Source organism: Ceratotherium simum, chromosome X, assembly GCF_057802395.1.
Source record: "Ceratotherium simum simum isolate JZ-2026a chromosome X, ASM5780239v1, whole genome shotgun sequence".
Classification (NCBI taxonomy): Eukaryota; Metazoa; Chordata; class Mammalia; order Perissodactyla; family Rhinocerotidae; genus Ceratotherium; species Ceratotherium simum.
Window position 1 is genome coordinate 41573869 of NC_141940.1, and position 22983 is coordinate 41596851.

Below are 22983 nucleotides of genomic sequence, written 5' to 3' on the forward strand. Positions count from 1 at the left end.
GTTGTCATAAACAGATTGTCTCCCTAAATGTGACGTTGAACCAGGACCAGCAAATCCAATTTCTAAGATGTGCCTTTTTTCCATTACAATGTAGGTTTTATGACAAATTACTTTAAAACTCAATTTGTTGAAAACACACATAGAGAATGCTAAGAAGGAAGTTTGGTTTTGGATTCTAGATGGAGTATTACATAACTTCACAGTTCCCACTGGTCTTAGTGAATCTTACACAGGAAAATTGCAAGGAAAGCCTTAAACTACAAACGTGGATTTTTTTTGTTTGTTTTTCCTACCATCAGTAATACCACTAATTTACAGGAGCCACTAGCTGCACTGGATTAACAATGCTGTCTTAAATAGAGTTTGCATGCAAAGAATGACCTTTTAATTCTCAAGCATCGAAGAACAAGGAGAAGAAAATGCTCCATGCTCTCTTTCCTATCATAAGAAAAGAAACCGCTGCTTAAATCTTCTGTGTAAGTTCACCGGCTCTCTCATATTTGAGTAAAAGATGATATGTATTAACAATGCTTTGTAGCCATTCCTGACTCTAGGATCAAGCCTACTAACATTTGGAATCAAGTAAACTATATCGTCACTTCAGGCAACTCTTTGTCTTGTCATCAAGCTCATTCAACTTATTCAAGTTTAATTATTAATGGATGCAGCTCACATGATATGATATTAGGGGCGACAGAAGGTCAACTACTCAAAAAATACCCATCTCCACCCCACAACCTGCTACCAAGTATAAAAATCATTCATTATGTCCTCAATTTTATTAAAGCAGTGAAACTCCCTGATTATGCAAATGTTAGCTGAGAAAAAGACACATTGAGGTATTATTTGTCATTAACACTTTAGCATGAGTTAGATGATCAGATTAGATAACTGTAAGAATGGCATGGAATAGTTAAGTGTTTATGGAAGCAGAAGGTGCAGGAAGGAAAGAGGTAGAGTCTGCGGAGTTCCAGGAGAGGTGGTTCCTCAGGCATAATGAAGCTAGCAAGTGCCTGGAATGGGGAGCAAAGTAAAAGTTAGTGAGAAGGGATTCTCAACATGCAAAAGGAGTAAAGAAATAAGAGGGGATGGAGAGGTGAAAAGACAAAATGTGCCAAGTCACAATTTTATTGAAGGAATTTACAGTTTTTAAGATGTATACACCTGAAAAAATTAGTGAAGGAACCAAATGCAAAGACTAGTTAACAACATGAATCCTAGGGTCCCAAATGCAGTCTAAATACTGTTTAAAGGGTTCAAGAGAATGAATATAGAAAACCATGTGAAGATCTTCAATAAAGTCCTAAAAAACTACCCTAATTTATGCTCTCACAACTGTTTTCTAGGGTTGTACTCTGAAATATGGTATTTAGGATGAAAGGGTATTCTTTTTCCAGGACCATTTGATATTATCCAGGAGAGCACATAAATTCCCTAATGTGTTGATTTCCATTTGGCAAGATTTTTGTTCTTAGTTAATTAATTTAGATAATCAAATAAGCAGCATTATTTAGTAAGCTTCCCCAAGGAAAAACAGAGTTTATTACTGTACTATTGCTCTTCAATGGCCCCAAGCCGAATATTAGCATTCTGAATCTGTCTTATGAACAGAAAATATGGCCTGTCCCTGAATTTAGGATACTGGTCACATACAAAACATTGTTAAAACGTATAAGTGCTTGCTTTAAACAAAAACCAGTGCAGGAAAATCTTGATGTACATAACAAAAAAAATGAATGGAAGGTCATAAAATAACACTAGTTTACAAATGGACTTGTGCTAGTTTTCATTAAACACTCAACTCCTCAAATTTATTTATTCATTTATTTTTTGGATTCCCCCCCATTATTTTATTGAGGTCATAATCGTTTACAATATTGTGTAATTTCAAGAGTACATTACTATTTATCAGTTTCTGGATGGACTGCATTGTGCTCACCACCAATAGACTAATTTTTATCTGTCACCATACATATGCGCCCCTTTACCCCTTTCACCCAACCCCCAACACCCTTCCCCTCTGGTAACCTCTAATCTGTTCTCTTTATCCTTGTGTTTATCTTCCACATATGAATGAAATCACGCAGTGTTTGTCTTTCTCTATCTAGCTTATTTCGCTTAACATCATACCCTCAAGGTCTACCCATGTTGTTGCAAATAGGACGATTTTGTCTTTTTTTATGCTTGAGTAGTATTCCATTGTGTATATATACCACATCTTCTTTATCCATTTATCAGTTGTTGGGCACTCGAGTTGCTTCCACGTCTGGGCTATTATGAATAATGCTGCAGTCAACATAGGGGTGCATAAACCTCTTTGATTGTTGGTTTCAAGTTCTTTGGATAAATACCCAGTAGTGGGATAGCTGGGTTGTATGGTATTTCTATCTTTAATTTTCTGAGATACCTCCATACTGTTTTCCATAGTGGCTGCACCAGTTTGCATTGCCACCAGCAGTATATGAGGGTTCCCTTTTCTGCACATCCTCTCCAACATTTGTTATTTTTTGTCTTGTTAATTATAGCCATTCTGACAGGTATAAGGTAATACCTCGTTGTAGTTTTGATTTGCACTTCCCTAATAATTAGTGATGTTGAACATCTTTTCATGTGCCTGTTGGTCATCTGTATTTCTTCTTTGGAAAAATGTCTGTTTATTTCCTCTGCCCATTTTTTGACCAGGTTATTTGTTTTTTTGTTGTTGAGTTGTACGAGTTCTTTATACATTTTGGAAATTAACCTCTTGTTGGATACATGATTTGCAAATATTTTCTCCCTCTTGATGTGTCATCTTTTCGTTTTGTTCATGGTTTCCTTTGCCTTGCAGAAGCTTTTTAGTCTGATGTAGTAGCCCCATTTGTTTATTGTTTCTTTTGTTTCCCTTGCCTGAGTAGATATGGTATTCGAAAAGATCCTCTAAGATCGATGTCAAAGAGTGTACTGCCTAGATTTTCTTCTAGGAGTTTTATGGTTTCAGGTCTTACATTCAATTCTTTAATCCATTTAGAGTTAATTTCTGTGTATGGTGTAAGATAATGGGCTACTTTCATTCTTTTGCATGTGGCTGTCCAATTTTCCCAGCACCACGTATTGAAGAGACTTTCCTTTCTCCATTGTATGTTCTTAGCTCCTTTGTTAAAGATTAGCTATCCGTAGATGTGTGGTTTTATTTCTGGGCTTTCAATTCTGTTCCATTGATCTGTGTGTCTGTTTTTGCACTAGTACCATGCTGTTTTGATTATTATAGCTTTGTAGTATATTTTCAAGTCAGGGATTGTGATGCCTCCAGCTTTGTTCTTTTTCCTCAGGATTGCTTTGGCTCTTCAAGGACTTTTGTTGTTCCATATAAATTTTAGGATTCTTTGTTCTATTCCCATGAAGAATGTCATTGGGATTCTGATTGGGATTGCACTGAATCTGTAGATTGCTTTATGTAATATGGACATTTTAACTATGTTTGTTCTTCCAATCCATGAGCATGGGACATCTTTCCATTTCTTTATATCTTCTTCAATTTCTTTCAATCATGTCTTATGGTTTTCAGTGTATAGGTCTTTCACTTCTTTGGTTAAATTTATTTCTGGGTATTTTATTCTTTTTGGCTTGATTGTAAATGGGATTGTAGTCTTGAATTCTCTTTCTGCTAGTTCATTATTAGTGTATAGAAGTGCAACTGATTTTTGTAAGTTGATTTTGTACCCTGCAACTTTGCTGTAGTTGTTGACTGTTTATAATAGTTTTCTGAAGGATTCTTAAGGGTTTTCTATATATAGAATCATGTCATCTGCAAACAGTGAGAGTTCACTTCTTCCTTTCCAATTTGAATACCTTTTGTTTATTTTTCTCGCCTAATTGCTCTGGCCAAAACTTACAGTACTATGTTGAATAAGAGTGGCAAGAGTTGGCACCCTTGTCTTGTTCCTGTTTTTAAAGGGATGGCTTGTAGTTTTTCACCATTAAATATGATGTTGGTTGTGGTTTTGTCATACATGGCATTTTATTATATTGAGGTATTTTCCTTCTATACCATTTTATTGAGAGTTTTTATCATAAATCAACATTGGATCTTGTCAAATGCTTTCTCTGCATCTATCAAGATGATCATACAATTTCTATTCCTCGTTTTGTCAATGTGGTATACCACATTGATTGATTTGTAGATGTTGAACCATCCCTGCGTCCCTGGTATAAATCCCGCTTGATCAGGGTGTATGATCCTTTTAATGTATTGCTGTATTCAGTTTACCAATATTTTGTTGAGGATTTTTGCATCTATGTTCATCAGTGATATTGACCTGTAATTTTCCTTCTTTGTGTTGTCCTTGTTTGGGTTTAGTATTAGGGTAATGTTGGCCTCATAAAATGAGTTAGGAAGCATTCCACTGTCTTCAATTTTTTGGAATAGTTTGAGAAGGATAGGTATTAAATTTTCTTTCAATGGTTGGTAGAATTCTCCAGAGAGGCCATCTGGTGCTCGAATTTTGTTTTTTGAGAAGTTTTTGATTACTGTTTCAATCTCTTTACTTGTGATTGGTCTATTCAGATTCTCTACTTCTTCGTGATTCAGTTTTGGGAGGTGGTATGAGTTTAAGAATTTATCCATTTCTTCTAGGTTATCCAATTTGTTGGCATATTGTTTTTCATAGTATTCTCTTATAATCCTTTGTATTTCTGTGGTATCCTTTGCAATTTCTCCTCTTTCATTCCTAATTTTATTTATTTGAGCCTTCTCTCTTTTTTTCTTAGTGAGTCTGGCTAAAGGTTTGTCATTTTTGTTTATCTTCTCCAAGAACCAGCTCTTAGTTTCATTGATCCTTTCTACTGTTTGTTTTGTCTCTATTTCATTTATTTCTGCTCTAATTTTTATTATTTCCCTCCTTCTGCTGATTTGGGCTTTGTTTGTTCTTTTTCTTGTTCTGATGGGTGTAGCTTAAGATTAATCATTTGAGATTTTTCTTGTTTGTCGAGGTGGGCCTGTATTACTATGAATTTCCCTCTTATGACCACTTTTGCTGCATCCCATAAGAGTTGATATGTTGTATTTTCATTTTCATTTGTCTCTAGGTATTTTTTAATTTCTCCTTTGATTTCTTCATTGATCCAATGGTTGCTCAGTAGCATGTTGTTTAGGATTCACATATTTGTGACTTTCCCTGCTTTTTCCTTGTAGTTGATATCCAGTTTTATAGCATTGTGGTCAGAAAAGATGCTTTATATGATTTCAAACTTATTCAATTTATTGAGGCTTGCCTTGTTTCCAAACATATGGTCTATCTTTGAGAATATTCCATGTGCAATTGAGAAGAATGTTTATTCTGCTGTTTGGATGGAATGTTCTATATATATCTATTAAGTCCATCTAATCAGTGTTTCATTTAATCCACTATTTCCTTGTTGACTTTCTGTCTGGATGATCTATCCATTGATGTAAGTGAGGTGTTGAGGTCCCCTACTATTATTTTGTTGCTGTTAATTTCTCCCTTTAGGTCTGTTAATAGTTGCTTTATATACTTTGGTGCTCCTGTGTTAAGTGCATATACATTCATAAGTGTTATGTCCTCTTGGTAGAAAGTCTCTTTTATCATTATATACCACCCCTCTTTGTCTCTCAGTGTCTTTTTTTTTTTTTTGGTGAGGAAGATTGGCCCTGAGCTAACATCTGTGCCCATCTTGCTCTATTTTGTATGTGGGATGCCACCACAGCATGGCTTGATGAGCAGTGCATAGGTCCATACCAGGGATCCAAACCCACGGACCCCAGGCCGCTGAAGCAGAGTGCATGAACTTAACCACTATGCCACCAGCTGGCCCCATCTTGGTGTCTTTTTTATCTTGAAGTCTGCTTTGTCTGATATAATTATGGCAACACCTGCTTTCTTTTGTTTGCCATTTGCTTGGAGTATCGTCTTCCATCCCTTCACTCTTAGCCTATGTTTGTCTTTAGAGCTGAGATGCGATTCCTGGAGGCAGCATATTGCTGGGTCTTGTTTTTTAATCCATCTAGCTACTCTGTGTCTTTTGATTGGAGAATTCAACCTATTTACATTTAGAGTGATTATTGATATATGAAGGCTTAATACTGCCATTTTATCTCTTGTTTTCTGGTATATTTCCATTGTTTCTCTTCCCTTGTATTTCTGACTGTCATTTCAGTTTTTTGGTGGTTTTCTCAGTTTCCTCTTTATTTATGAATGTGGCTCTGCTATGATTTTTTGCTTAGTGGTTACTGCGAGGTTTATACAAAAGATGTCATAGATGAGATAATCCATTTTCTGATAGCCTCTTACCTCCATTAGCCTAAGCAGGTTCCATCCCTTTCCTCTCCCACTTTTGAGTTATGTTGTTACAAATTATTCTGTTTTGTGTTTTGAGTTTGTGACTAAATTGAAGTGTTCATAGTTATTTTTGATGCTTTCCTTCCCTTTATTTTTGATGTTATAATTAAGTGTTTCCTAACCTGTTCTGATAGCTGCAAATTTCTGATTTTGTCTGTCTGTTTATCTCCTTGCTCAAAGATTTGTAGACCTTTGCCTTTTTGTTTCTTTCAAGTATGAGGGCTCCCTTCATCATTCCTTGTAAGGGAGGTCTAGTGGCAATGAACTCCCTCAGCTTTTGTTTATCTGGGAAAGCTTTTATTTCTCTACTGTAGCTGAAGGATAGTTTCACTGGACAGAGCATTCTTGGCTGAAAGTTTTTGCCTTTCAGTATTTTGAATATAGTATTCCAATCTCTCCTAGCCTGCAAGGTTTCTGCCAAGAAATCCCCTGAAAACCTGGTAGGGGTTCCTTTGTAGATTATTTTCTTCTGCCTTGATGCCCTTAATATTTTTTCTTTGTCATTGACTTTTGCCAGTTTTAGTATTATATGCCTTGGAGAAGGTCTTTTTGTATTGATGTAATTAGGGTTATTAGGAGTTCCATTGGCTTCATGTATTTTTATTCTCAGCTCCTTCCCAAGTTTGGGAAGTTCTCAGCTATTATTTATTTGAACAAGCTCTCTGCTCCTCCTTCTCTTCTGCCTCTGGAATATCTACAATCCTTATGTTGCTTTTCCTAATTGAGTCAGATATTTCTCAAAGAATTCCTTCATTTTTTTAAAATCTTAGTTCTCTCTCCTCTTCCACCTGAAGCATTTCTATATTTCTATCCTCTAAATCACTAATTCTGTCCTCTGTAATGTCAGCTCTATTTTATAAGGATTCTAGATTATTTTTCATTTCATTGTGTTCTTCATATCCAGAATTTCTGTTTGTTTTGTTTTTCCAGTTTCAATCTCTTTAGTGAAGTATTCCTTCTGCTCATTTTTATTCCTGAGCTCATTGAACTGTCTTTCTTAGTTTTCTTGTAACTTGTTGAGTTTCTTTATGACAGCTATTTTGAATTCTCTGTCATTTAGATTTTAAATTTCTGTGACTTCAGGGTTGGTTTCTGGAGACATGTCACTTTCTTTCTGCTCTGAATTGTTACTGTTGTTTTTCACGGTGTTTGATGACCTAATCCTTTGCTGGTGCATTTGTGGTAGTATCAAGTCACAGATTCCAGCTGCTACTGCTGGGGGGAAGCAGGAGCTATATTTCTGATCCCACCCCATCTGCTGGAATTTGTGTGGGTGCAGTGCATGCTCCCGCAGGCTGGGATAGCATCATGCATGTGCCGAGCTGCCATCACCTCCACTTTGGGTCATGCCAAGTGCTGTGCTTGGTAGGCAGGGCTTCTTCACAGAGTCCAAGCTGGGGCCACTCATTGGGGCCATGGTATCATGGTGGGCACTCCCACAGGCCAGGATAGCATTCATGCACGCATGCAGGGCTGCTGCCACCTCCTCTTACAGTCACACTGGGGCACGTTCCCACTGGCAGGGCCATGGCAACATGGTGGGTGCTCCTGCAGGCCAGAAAAGCATTTGTGCACGTGCACAGGTCTGCTGCCATCTTTTCTTACAGTCACACCGAGGTGTGTTCCCACTGGCAGAGCTGTGGTGACACGGTGGATGCTCCCACAGGCCAGGATAGCATTCATGCATGTGCCCAGGGCTGCCACCGGCTCTTCTTACAGTCGTCTTGGGGTGCGTTCCCACTGGTGGGGCTACCACCACATGGTGTGTGCTCCCATAGGCTGGGCTAGCATTCGTGCACAGTCTGAGCTGTCCCTGCCTCCTCTTAGAGTGGCGCCAGCCACTGTGAGAGGACCCACAATCTGGCTCACTGCTGCTGAGAAGGGGTAGAGGAGTGCTCACCTATCTCCACTGCTTCCTGGGGACCCAGTCTATTCACCTTCAGATGTATAGCTGCGTGGGTCTGTCAGGCATCCTGTTGTGCTGTGTGGGTATCCTCTGTTGGTCAATGAATGTTCGCTTAGTTGTAATTCAGAAGGGGAGAGACAAAGGGAACAGCTCACTTTGCCATGTTGGTGACATCATCCTCTCAAATTTATTTTTGAAAAGTCAAATTACCACATTTCAGATTATTTCCAATTTGGAGGAATATCTCAAAAGTAATAAAGCAATGTCAACTTGTACATTGGGGATCCAGAATTAAACTATAGGTTACCTAATGATTGCAGAAGAAAATTATGAATTGTCTTTATCCTGGTCACTTGAGACTTAGCCTTGCTGACTTCTAACTCACCAATCAGTCCACCATACTTCCTTTTGGCATACAGCATCTCAAGTCATCCACTTTTGTTTTATAGGTCTGTCCTCTGCCTTTGGATCTGTTCAGATGGAGATAAATGGTTGTTTCAATTATTCCTTATAATTTCTGTTAGCAAATCTAGGAGGTAGATTTAGATGTGAAAGGGAGGGTAGGGAGAGGAACAGTGGTAGAGCTGGGAAAAGGTGAGGGCCCTAGGTGAGGCCCAGTATTCTCAAATCCTTTATATGTTAAGGCAAGAAAGTCTAGTTATCAAGCACATTGTTATATCAAGGATTTAGTCACTCCGTTAATAAAATCAGGTGAAACATAAAAGTTCTTGAAGTCTGGGAATATATTTCTTTCATTTTGGTATCTCTACTGCCTAGCTGGTACAATGGCTAGTACATAAGACCTTTGCAATGAATACTAGTTGAGTGAATGATGATAGAGTAACTGGGAAGGCTTCCTGGAAGAGGTAGAATGTCAACTGGACCATGAAAATGACATAGCATTTGAACAGATTCTGAAGAGCAGGGTGGACCCAGTGAGTGATACACCATGAACAAAGGTTATGAGATAATTTTGTGTCTAAAGGTGCAGCCACTGAAGAAGAAAAGAAAAGGAAAATGTAGGAGTGGCCATAAAGAGAAGAGAGATGAAAAGGAGAGAATGTGAGAGTGCGCCTGTTTTTGTCGTGCCAGAAATTTCAGTGTAAACATTTTTTAAATAAAATCTTATTTAAAAGAAGACAGAAATCATCATTCAGAAATTAGCCATTAGTAGTTTAGTACTTTATAACTGGCTTTTATTAGTTAATGGTCTGATACAAAGCTCAGGGTGGTTAAGGCACTGAAAAACCAGCACTGAATTGCAGTAATGATCAATTTCTTGGGGATTACACATTTTAAACCATAACAAATGATTTAAAATAGCAGTTGTGACAGCTGTGTTGGAAAAAATCCATCATTCTGCAGCAGTTAATTACCATGTTTTTCCCCAGAAAGAATACAGACAATCTTTGATGACCTTGTAATTTTGATTAGGCTAAAAACTTTATTTTTAATCATGCTGTTAAGGAAACTGTTGTGGAAAGACTGCCGACTGTTCAGCAGTTCCTACATAGTCCTTCTAGTTATTTGCTTTGCCTTCTGTTGGCAAATCTAAACCACATAATCCCCAGGTCATTCTTTCTTTCTTTTCAATTGGTTTTGTGGTGGCGGAAGGCCACAAGGCACTCAATACACTCACGTCCACCCTGTAACATTGTTTTTCATTCACACGGTTTTGTCCTTCTAGTCATTTGTTTGGGTGCCAGCTTTCTCCTAGCAAACAAACCAAGTGATGCTTTAAGGCCACCAAGGGTGCAGCCGTAAACAGCATCCAGGAATTCTTTGTGCTGTGCTATGGAAGGATGAAACAACATGGCTCACAAGATAGTTTTTGTCAGCATTGTGTCTATGCAGAAAAACAAAGACATGGGGCTAGAGAGAACTTTCAAAGGTTAACAAGTCCATATCTTTGCCTCCAAGCAGGGTCTTTCTTTTACCAGTGCTTGAGATGGGAAGTAATGGTGGTTTGGTTCTTATTTGGAAGTCTTTTTCATTTTGTTTCCCTTTTTAGTCTTCATCACCATCGACAAGCTCAACAACCCCAAAGGGACAGATGGATTCAGAGCAGTGAGGGTTTGAAGGTGTGGCCAAGCTTGGATAGGATCTAGCACAGACTGGTAGTAGTGGTGGGTGGGTAGAGCTGGACACATATAAGGGAACATGGCAATCACCCTCCACCCCTCCTTTTACTTAGTCTATTTACCTATCTATCTCTACTACTTAGACTGGCAGCTCTCTAAGGGATAATTTACTCTCTATATATCTTTAGAGTCTAGCACAATGGCTGGCACATCACCAGCACCTTATCCATCAGGAATATTTACTCATTTCTAAAGATTGCCAAAGGAAGAAATTTAGCCTGTTTTGGGAGCTCCTTAAAGGAATTCTACAGATTTCAACTTTAGATTTGTTTTAAAAAGTTGAAAGGAACTCACAGATGTGTAGATGTTTGATAAGTGCTGTTTGATAATTGACAAGATTATTAAGACTCACATTTTTTATAAGTCCCACAAAGCCTAATGCAGAGCTAGGCCACAAAAACTGTGCTCATTACATTTGATTGCGGGGCAAAAGTCATTTAGCTGCCAAAGGGCACTAAAGAGAGTCTCTGATTTGATATTTACATGAGCACCCCATCATCACAAAGGTTTTGATACAGCCAAGTGTATCAAAGTTGGAAAATTCTTGTTGGGTGTGATTCTCCCCTTTTGGAGAAATTTCAGAATAAGCATGAGCAGATATTTATGGCTTTGAGCAGATGGAGCCTTGAGTTGAATTAATACTATTTTAACCCTGACACCTTAGGATTGAAGGCTTCTATAACCAAGCTGCTACAACTTTCAGGGCAAGCACTGCAATTCAGGGGGGAATGGAGTTACTCTTCCTTCAAGAATAGTAACAAAGAAATTGTTGCTGGACATTATAAATATTGTTTATGACACAGTTGTCAGTTTTAGGTCACTATGAAGAAGTATCTTATCTTTATAAGTATATAATGAGAGTAAATTTGCACTCAAGTTGTTTCAGCAACATAAGTGAAACTTACATTATAAGTTGGTACGTTATATTCCTAAGGCCCCATAAGTTCCTTTTACTTAGTCTATTTACCTATCTATCTCTACTACTTAGACTGGCAGCTCTCTAAGGGATAATTTACTCTCTATATATCTTTAGAGTCTAGCACAATGGCTGGCACATCACCAGCACTCAGCAAATATGTGTTGAATTAAACCAAGTCAATCTCCACATGAAGCTCTAAATAGGTGAGGAGATGCATGGGCAAAGATGTGTATGTATATGTGTGTGTGATGATGGGTGGCACAAAGATAATTTTTATACCAAGTTACATGGGAGAAGAGTTAGACAGAGCTCAAAGTACAATGTATCTCATGATACACTGGGGTTTCCTGACAAAGACTGTGAAATGCTGCACTGCAGCAGAGTACTCCAGGAACTCAAAGGCCATTATTTGTCCATAGGTGAATTTCAGTTTTTTGACCCTATAATCATCTTTGTGGTTCCACTGTGAAGCCACACAAAGTTTCTCACAACTCTCTTCAGTCAGAGAGCCTCAAGGGAGAAGATATGAGCTAGTCAAGGTCAGAAGGCATGAGCTTACAAAAGCAATAAAAGTACCAAGGCTCTTGGCAAATTTGTACAAGTTTGGTTTGTTAGGTGACATTATTTAATTCTTAGCCATACTTCTAACTCGTGGCTACTACTCCCAAAACTTCTTCACCCAAAATCTGCTGTTTACACCCCTTGTTGTTATATCAACTATGAATGAATGAGATGGTGAGAGTTCTAAGTTCTTCACCTCTTTTTTTCTTAGCAAACCCCAAAATTACCCAAACCCTGGCTAAATAGAGCTAAAGAATATGTACTGAAACAGAAATTTTGTAGCTAAAAAGCTATGGAACCACCAGCATAATCCAACAGAATAATGTTTTCCCTCATCTAGAAATCTGGGACAGTCATGGTCATGCTCATTAGACCTGTGAGAGGAATCGGAAGAGGGCTTTGTGGTTTCAGTGGCTTTGTAGCTTAGAAACTGCCCTGTAATTTGAGGCAGTTATGTGTGCTTATACGGCAGCTTCAACTGAGTTTTATTATCCTTGTTATTACTCCTGCAGGGAAAAACAGGTCAAAATATGTAGTAACATCATTTGCAAATGGAGCTGCTCTCTATTGGGCTACAGCACTCAAACAGCAAATTGCACAAAATGGACTATAAAATTCAATGTTCTTGGCTGCAGGATACGTACATTTGCTGGAAATAAATGAATAGCTACTAGTAGGCAACTAAAAGAAGACCTCAATGCACTCCTACGTGACAATCACATCACCATCTACAGGGGACAAAAGTACAAAGCCATTGAGGGGTGGTGCTACAAATGGGTGACATCATAAAACCTTCAATTCTGGTCACGAATTCAAGTTTAAAGTCACAGTCTGTAACTATGCACAAGCTGAGGAAACTATATAGGAACTCTGTGAGACTAGGGCCCATACTATGTCAAATATTCTGAAAACACTTCCAAGCAGCTTTATCTATAAAGTATAGTGAAATCATGATGAAGTGAGAGATGACGATTTAGTTCTTCACGTGTGAAGCTTCCCCACAATGATATATTTTTTTCCCTCTGAAGGATCATACGCTACAAAAATAAAAGGGAACTCAGCTGCCAGAAGCCACTTTTGTATCCAGATTTATTTTCCTCTCAGTTCCCATTTTTCTCTTATTGTGATAGATAACATAGTTTTTTTCTTTAAGGTTTGTCTGGGATTGACCATGGGGTAGTGAGTGGGGGCATGGGCAAGAGCAAAGAATCAAACCCTCTATGAGCAAACAGGTTTCGGCACACAACAGATAATGCTTCATTGCAACGTCACAATATTTTAACACAGATTGCTTTCTTTATGCAATGCGTGAATCAGTTAACACTCATTCAAAATGCATTCCATCTGCTCAGACAGATGTAAGCCGCAGTGTTTCCAATTCTATCAAACAGCACAACTAGTTGAAAGAAAACCACTGAGAGAGATGGGTGATGGGTAAGGAGAGGGATTCGATCAAAAGCAGTTTTGCCTCAAAATCTACCCAATCAAAACAGGATTCTCAACTCTCTCAGGTCTGTTCACAGAGGTACAAACACAACAGCCCTTAGCATGTAGCTAATGTGGAGAGGATACTGATGCCTTAAAGAAAGAAACGTATATGCCTTATAAACTGAATTGTCTCTACAGTCTATAGCAATGATTAGTAGTTCTCAAAAGCACCTTAGAAGCACTTAAATTTAATTGGGATGGACACTAAGACTTAGGGAAAGCTAAGGAGGAGGGGAAACGGAAAAGGGAGGCATAGTGGGGAAAGTGAGAGAAGAGGCAGGCAGTAATAAAGATTGAGAAAGGAGATGAGGAGAAAAAAATGGCTTCCATTGAAGATAGGCCCAGAAACACCAACAGCCCTCAGGGTCTAGTCAATGCTCTAAAGCATAGATGTAAAGAAAGTAGAAGACATCTTCCATCAATATCAATTTGGTAATTTACCACTAACTCCCAGGTTCTGCTAGCTTCAAAAAGTTTGGGAGTCCTCATTCTAGCCCCTAAATTGACGTAAAGCTACTTCTCTTTGAATTGACTTTGAATTGACCTTTGTGGGTAATGCTCTATGCCCCAGATGTTAACTCCCTTAACACTCCACCTTGTTGCCTCCATTTTTGCAGGATCCTGCTTTGGCCTTTTTCAAAGTCAAAGCATTAGCAAACCTTCCCTTACTGGTATATTAGGAAAGTCTTGTCTAGTGACCTCCCTTCTCACCAAGGTAGTACATGTGCATTTTAACTGGAGCTGTGTGCTTTTTGGAGGGCCTTTTTAACTCTAAGGAATTATCTAGGTGGTGAGAATTTCAGCACATTTTGGCTACTATAGTGCTGGATTTGCCAATAACAGGCTGTTTACATCAAGCCTACAGAAATGAAATCTGAAGAGTGTGAAATCAACTAAAAGGCTCAAAGTTAAACCCCTCAGTGTATCCCTCACAGTTGTGCAGCAGACGAGGGCAGGGAGCGAGGGAAAGGATAGTGGGACATAGCTACCCAGAGAATGCCAAGCTGAAAACCGTAACATGATAAAAGGAGAATGATGCTAGCGCACAAGAAAATAAAATCCAAGCACAGGAAGATCTTAGTTAAGGCTACCCAAAAGAGTAAAGTCACGGAGGCAAGTCAAATCCAGCAAGGTAATATGGAAGACAAAGAGACTAAGGCAATAATAGGGCTAAATAATAAGGTTGAAAATAATAAGGCTGAAAAGACATTTATATCAAATATCTGGTTATTTCAATAAAATCTGTGTCTGTGTGTGCACACACACACGTGGGAGGAGTGTTCGTCGGCATCAGTGTGTGTGTGCAGCAATGACAATTTCCAGATTTGCAGGAAAGGAACAAAAGAGATCTAAAGAATCATGGGAGCATGTAGAAACCAACTTTGCCTTCTTCACAATTTTGACTTTTTTCTTTCCTTCCTCAAACAGTTTTGCCATTTTTCCTTGCTGTATTCTCACCACTAGTCCCCTAAATCAGTAGCACAGCCACAATTAAACCAGACTCTCTTCCCACTCTGGTGCTCTTTTCACTCCTTCACACAACTTCCATATTTAAGAAGTATTTATTAAATCTCACCTATATGCCAGACATCAGACAATACATGATAAAAATTAGTTACAGTTTCTACTTTTAAGGAACATTTAATATAGTAATAAAGATACACAAACTACCATAATGCAGGAGACAACGTGGCAATTTTAATAATAAGGGTGCAGATGAAAAGTTACAAGGTCCTTGAAAGTATTAGAATTATATTTAAGATTTTCCTATTGAAAATATTTCACAAATCCAGACGAGCATTCCCCCAAATCAGTGAGATTCTAAACATTTGACTATTTTCATTTTGTTAGGTTACAGGTTCTATATGGTCTCATATTGATTGCAATGCCACATATTACTGTTATAATCATAAGCTTCCAGATGGATCCATGATTAAATTCAACAGAGCAAACGGCTAATATTTGGAGGATATAAGGGAAACAACTGGTATAACAGGCTGATTGAATTTTTTTTATGTTTTAATTTCTATTTATAGTGGAAGAAAGAGTTTCATCTATAAAAATCTCTGTGAATTCAAATGCAGGCACAGATGTGTTTCTTAAATATTACCTTAACCAGTTAAGTGTTTCGCTGACAATCCTGGGACTTATTAAATAACAGAAATATGTTTGATGAGATTTATTTTCAGGCTAGGCTTGTATATGTCAGGCACTGGGGCCTAATTCTTAGTCTCGAATTTGGCCATCAGGCTTGGGTGGTCTATCTATAAACTTAGCAAGCTCAGCTTGGTTAATCATCAGATCTTTCAAAAACCATGTATCTACACCTAGCTTAGGATCAGAGTACGGAGTCCAGAGAAAACACTTCACCCATACCTGACTTCGGCAAGAGAACATCTTGCCGAAGATAAGGTGTAGCTGTGAAAGTCACTCTGCTTTTTCAAAAAGATTAAACAACTATAGTATGCTTCATTAATTTAGCAGAATTTTCAGGAAACTAAATCTGAATTATTTCAAAATCTAAATTGGGAGAAGTCAAGATGGCGGCGTAAGCAGACTTGGAACTCACCTCCTCCCGTGGACACAGCCAATTTACAACTACTCGTGGAAAAATTACCCCTGAGACAGAACTGAAAACTGGATAAGAGGAACTACTGCAACAACGGACAATCCTAACTGAGGTGGAAGAGGCAGACTCCCTTCTGGAGAGGAAAAATGCCGCCTTCACAAGCCACCAGCTTCACGGCCGCCGGGAGCAGCCCACAGGTACGCAGCCTCCCTGGAGGCGCGGGGCCCTGAGCCGGGAGCGCCCCCGCTGTGGGCATATTGTGGACCCAGCACAATCGACACCAGCGGCATAATATCTGACTTTGCCTACTACTAAAACACTGGGGAGCACCCCCAGAAAACCCGGTTCACAAAGAAACTAAAACCGGCTCTTAAAGGGCCCCTGCGCAAACTCACCCATTTCAGAAAGCAACCTAAAATCACCAGAAAGAAAGGTGCACAGTGCTGTGGTGAAAAGAGACTCACCTAATAGGCCCTTAGTGCATCTTGGTGAGGGGTGAGACCTCTCCAGGGACTGGGACATTGGCGACGGCCATTGTTGGGGCCTGGTGTGGGCGTGCTGACACAGACGCCATTGGAGTTCTCCCTGAGGCCTGCTAGCCCAGGATCTGCCCCACCAACTAAAGCACCGATTTAATCCAGCTCAGCCAGGGCAGGCAGCCCACCCTAGAGACTGGCCTCATCCAACAACAAGCCTTCAGGCAACTTGTGGGCCTGCATAGATTGGTGACTGGATTCCCTGCAGCCTGGCAACTGAGCCGACTTTAGCGGGGCATGGTGTGCATAAGGAGCGGGTGGAGAGTGTGGGGCGGTGGCGGAGTGTGTGGGGCTCCCGCCGTGGAGAGACTGGGTCCGCTTGGGGAGGTCGGGGCGCTCACACGGGCAGGACTGTGTTGACTGTGTGTGTGGACCTGTGGGCGGCAGGGCTTGTCAGCTGCAGAAGACTTGTGCTTCTCAAAGACCAATATAGGGGGTTTGCCCCACCTTCCAAAGTCTGAAACAATTGGGTGCTCCTGTGCCTGAGGGCAGCCCCACCCAGCTGCAATCCTCAGAGAGCTGACAAGAGACATAATAGGCTAGAGGCTTACAGCAATTGTAAGGCCCTGAGCCTAACAACCTCCCACGCTGGGGGCCTACTCACTTAAAAGAAATACTGCAACACAAATGTGGTATTAGAACTTGCAGCCAACTGTGCTGGGGCTCCCCACACCTGATAAAGAGACTGAAGGGCCCACAACAACTACAAGCAGCTGAGCATTACAACAGCTGGCCAGGAGCATAACTCGGCCTCCATGGGTGCCTACAGGGAGAGCAAACAGGCCACAACAGAAGGACACACGTAGCCCACATAGGGGTCACCCCTGGAACATTGAGAACTGAGGGAAGCACACTGGTAGCCACCTAAGCCATCACTTACATAAGGTCACCTCTCCAAGAGCAGGAGACGTAGCTGACCTACCTAATATGTAGACACAAGCACAGGGAAAGAGGCAAAATGAGGAGGCAAAAGAATACATTCCAAGTAAGGGAACAGGACCAAACCCCAGAAAAGGGACTAAGTGAAACAGAAATGAGCAACCTACTGGACAGACAGTTCAAACTAAGAGTCTTAAGGATGCTCACTGATCTGGGGAGGAGAACAGATGAACTCAGTGAGAATGTCAACAAAGAAATGGAAGATATAAAAAAGAACCAATCAGAAATGAAGAATACAATACTGGAAATGAAAAATTCATTAGAGGGGCTCAAAAGCAGAAGAGGGTACAGAAGAACGGATCTGTGAGCTGGACGAAAGACTAGAAGAAATTACCCAAGGTGAACAGGTAAAAGAGAAAAGAATTAAAAATAGTGAGGACAGTCTAAGGCACCTCTGGGACAACATCAAGCACACTAACATCCGTGTTATAGGTGTCCCAGAAGGAGTAGAGCGAGACAAGGGGGCAGAGAATCTATTTCAAGAAATAATAGATGAAAACTTCCCTAACCTAAGGAAGGAAACAGACATCCAGGTACAGAAAGCACAGAGAGCCCCAGACAAGACAAACCCAAAGAGGCCCTCACCAAGACACATCATAATCAAAATGTCCAGAATTAAAGATAAAGAGAGAATCCTAAAAGCTGCAAGAGAATGTCAAGTTACATACAAAGGAAACCCCATAAGGCTATCAGCTGACTTCTCAGCAGAAACCTTACAGGCTAGAATAGAATGGCACGATATATTTAAAGTGCTAAAAGGAAAAAACTTACAGCCAAGATTACTCTACCCAGCAAGGTTATCATTCAAAATGGAAGGAGAGATCAAAAATTTCCCAGACAAGCAAAAATTAAAGGAGTTTGTCACCAAGAAACCAGCGCTACAAGAAACGTTAAAGGGACTGATTTAAGGGGAAAAGAGAAGACCACAAATAGGGAAAATTATCTATTTTCATGATAAGAGGGTAATGGATACAAAAGCACAAAAAAGAGGTTAGATATGATATCAAAAACATAAAAGGAGGGAGGAGGGGAGTTAAAGAGTAGAGCTTTCAGACAGAGGTCAAACTAAAGTGACCATCTATTTTGTATAGAAGAAGAAAGGAACAGAGAAGGACTAGTAAAACACTGAGAAAAAAAAAGTTAAAAAATGGCAGTAAGTACATACTTATCAATAGCTACTTTAAACGTCAATGGACTAAATGCTCCAATTAAAAGACATAGGGTGGTTGACTGGATAAAAAAACAAGACTCATATATATGCTGTATACAAGAGACACACTTCAGACCTAAAGACACTCACAAACTGAAAGTGAAGGGATGGAAAAAGATACTCCACACAAATGGCAATGAAAAGAAAGCTGGGGTAGCAGTACTCATATCAGACAAAATAGACTTTAAAACAAAAACTGTAAAAAGAGACAAAGAAGGGCATTACATAACGATCAAGGGAACAATCCAACAAGAGGATATAACACTTGTAAATATCTACGCACCCAATGTAGGTGCACCTAAATATATAAAGCAATTATTAACAGACATAAAAACAGAAATAGACAGTAACACAATAATAGTAGGGGACTTTAACACTCCACTTACACCAACGGATAGATCATCCAAACAGAAGATCAATAAGGAAACATTGGCCTTAAACGACACACTAGAACAGATGAACCTAGTAGATATATACAGAGCATTCCATCCAAAAACTGAAGAATACACATTCTTTTCAAATGCACATGGAACATTCTCCAGGATTGATCACATATTAGGCCACAAAACAAGTCTCCATAAGTTTAAGAAGATTGAAATAATACCAAGCATCTTTTCTGACCACAACGGTATGAAACTAGAAATCAACTATAGGAAGAAAATCAGAAAAGCCACAAATACGTGGAGATTAAACAAAATGCTACTGAACAACGAGTGGGTTAACGAAGAAATCAAAGAAGAAATCAAAAAATACCTGGAGACAAATGAAAATGGAAACACTACATGCCAGAATTTATGTGATACAGCAAAAGCAGTTCTAAGAGGGAAGTTTATAGCGATACAGGCCTATCTCAACAAACAAGAAAAATCTCAAATAAACAATCTAACAATGCACCTAAAGGAACTGGACAAAGAAGAACAAACAAAGCCCAAAATCAGTAGAAGAAGGGAAATAATAAAAATCAGAGCAGAAATAAATGAAATAGAGACCAAAAAAATAGAAAAATTAATAAAACCAAGAGCTGGTTCTTTGAAAAGATCAACAAAATTGACAAACCTTTAGCTAGACTCACCAAGAAAAAAAGAGAGAAGGCACAAATAAGTAAAATCAGAAATGAAAGAGGAGAGGTTACAACAGACACCTCAGAAATACAAAAGATTATAAGAGAATACTATGAAAAGCTATATGCCAACCAATTCGACGATCTGGAAGAAATGGATAAATTCTTAGAATCATACAACTTTCCAAAACTGGAACAAGAAGAAGTAGAGAATTTGAATAGACCAATCACCAGTACGGAGATCGAAACAGTAATCAAAAACCTCCCCAAAAATAAAAGTCCAGGACCAGACCGCTTCCCTGGTGAATTCTACCAAACATTCAAAGAAGACATAATACCTATCCTTCTCAAACTCTTCCAAAAAATTGAGGAGGGGGGGAAGCTCCCTAACTCATTCTATGAAGCTGACATTACCCTGATACCAAAACCAGGCAAGGACAACACAAAAAAAGAAAATTACAGGCCAATATCACTGATGAACATCGATGCAAAAATCCTCAACAAAATACTAGCAAATCGCATACAACAATACGTTAAAAAGATTATATACCATGATCAAGTGGGATTTATTCCAGGGATGCAGGGATGGTGTAACATTTGCAAATCAGTCAATGTAATACACCACATTAATAAAATAAAGAATAAAAACCACATGATCATCTCAATAGATGCAGAGAAAGCATTTGACAAGATACAGCATCCATTTATGATAAAAACTCTGAATAAAATGGGTATACAAGGAAAGTACCTCAACATAATAAAGACCATATATGAGAAACCCACAGCTAATATCATCCTCAATGGTGAAAAACTGAAAGCTATCCTTCTAAGAACAGGAACCAGACAAGGATGCCCACTGTCACCACTCCTATTTAACATAGTACTGGAAGTCCTAGCCAGAGCAATCAGGCAAGAGAAAGAAATAAAAGGGATCCAAATTGGAAAGGAAGAAGTGAAACTGTCACTATTTGCAGATGACACGATTTTATACATAGAAAACCCTAAAGAATCCACCAGAAAACTTTTAGAAGTAATAAACAAATATGGTAAAGTTGCAGGATACAAAATCAACATACAAATTCAGTTGCATTTCTGTACACTAACAACGAAGTAGCAGAAAGAGAAATTAAGAATACCATCCCATTTACAATTGCAACAAAAAGAATAAAATACCTAGGAATAAATTTAACCAAAGAGGTGAAAGATCTGTACACCGAAAACTATAAAACATTTCTGAAAGTAATTGAAGAAGACACAAAGAAATGGAAAGATATTCCATGCTCTTGGATTGGAAGAATTAACATAGTTAAGATGTCCATACTTCCTAAAGCCATCTATACATTCAATGCAATTCCTATCAAAGTTCCAACAACATTTTTCACAGAAATAGAACAAAGAAACCTAAAATTTATATGAAACAACAAAAGACCCCGAATAGCTAAAGGATTCCTGAGAAAAAAGAACAAAGCTGGAGGTATCACAATCCCTGATTTCAAAATATACTATAAAGCTATAGTAACCAAAACAGCATGGTACTGGCACAAAAACAGACACACAGATCAATGGAATAGAATCGAAAGCCCAGAAATAAACCCACACATCTATGGACAGCTAATCTTTGACAAAGGAGCCAAGAATATACAATGGGGAAAAGAAAGTCTCTTCAACAAATGGTGTTGGGAAAATTGGATAGCCACACGCAAAAAAATGAAAGTAGACCCTTACCTTACACCATACACAAAAGTTAACTCCAAATGGATTAAAGACTTGAATGGAAGACCTGAAACTGTGAAACTTCTAGAAGAAAACATAGGCAGTACGCTCTTCGACATCGGTCTTAGCAACATCTTTTCAAACACCATGTCTGACCGGGCAAGAGAAACAATAGAAAAAATAAACAAATGGGACTACATCAAACTAAAAAGCTTCTGCACAGCAAAGGAAACCATCAACAAAACGAAAAGACAACCTAACAATTGCGAGAAGATATTTGCAAACCATACATCTGATAAGGGCTTAATCTCCAAAATATATGAAGAACTCGTGCATCTCACCAACAAAAAAAACTACCAACCCAATTAAAAAATGGGCAAAAGACCTGAACAGACATTTCTCCAAAGAAGATATACAGATGGCCAACAGACACATGAAAAGATGTTCAAAATCACTAACTATCAAGGAAATGCAAATCAAAACTACAATGAGATATCACCTCACACCCGTCAGAATGGCTATAATTAACAAGACAGGAAACAACATGTGTTGGAGAGGATGTGGAGAGAAGGGAACTCTCATACACTGCTGGTGGGAGTGCAAACTGGTGCAGCCACTATGGAAAACTGTATAGAGATTCCTCAAAAAATCAAGGTTAGAACTACCATATAATCCAGCTATTCCATTGTTGGTTATTTATCAAAAGAACTTGAAAACACCAATTTGTAAAGGTACATGCACCCCTGTGTTCATTGCAGCGTTATTCACAATAGCCAAGACTTGAAAGCAACCTAAGTGCCCATCAAGGGGCGAATGGATAAAGAAGCTGTGGTATATATACACAATGGAATACTACTCAGCCATAAGAAACGACAAAATCCAGCCATTTGTGACAACATGGATGGACATTGAGGGTATAATGCAAAGTGAAATAAGTCAGAGGGAGAAGGTCAAATACCATATGATTTCCTTCATTAAGTAGTAGATAATAACAACAATAAACAAACACATAGGGACAGAGATTGGATTGGTGGTTGCCGAGGGAGGGGAGGGAGGGGGTGAAGGGATGGTTCGGTACATGTGTGTGGTGATGGGTTGTAGTTGGTGTTTTGGTGGTGAACATGATGTAATCTGTGCAGAAGTGGAGGTGTAGTGATGTACACCTGAAATTTTTACAATGTTGTAAACCAATGTTACTGCAATAAACAAAAAATAAAAAAATAAAAAATAAATCTAAACTGAAGTAACTTCAACATATTGATTCACGTTGCCTAATAGAGAACCTTAGGGAATCTACTTTAATGACTGGGTAAGAATGATTTTCAATTAACTCATCATACTTAGGGATAGTTTTTCACTATTTTCTACTGCACACAATCCAACAACAATTAATTGAATGCCTGTTTGCAAAGCATTATGCTAGGAAGTGTGGGATAGAAAATCTAGTGTGCCAAAAGACTTGAAAAAATTGTTATCCTAAATAGCTTAAATAATCTCCTTACAATTGTCTATTATATTAATTTACTTAACCTTTATTTTCCAATCAACCAACAAATATTTATGAATTATTATGCTATGGGTTTACTACTATTATTTGATATGCATG

The 22983-nt window shown here is 38.8% G+C and overlaps 1 protein-coding gene across 3 annotated transcripts in view; it reads right to left on the reverse strand.

Annotated features, from left to right (window-relative positions):
• The window catches only part of NRK (Nik related kinase), a 134779-nt gene that overhangs the window by 76784 nt on the left and 35012 nt on the right, over positions 1-22983 (reverse strand). The window contains exon 1 of one of the 3 annotated variants that reach the window (XM_087427317.1): positions 16384-16530. The exons of the other annotated variants lie outside the window; for them this stretch is intronic. The gene's annotated coding sequence lies outside the window, so the exon portion shown is untranslated. Of the gene's footprint in view, positions 1-16383; positions 16531-22983 lie in introns of those variants that run through there. 3 annotated transcript variants of the gene reach the window in all.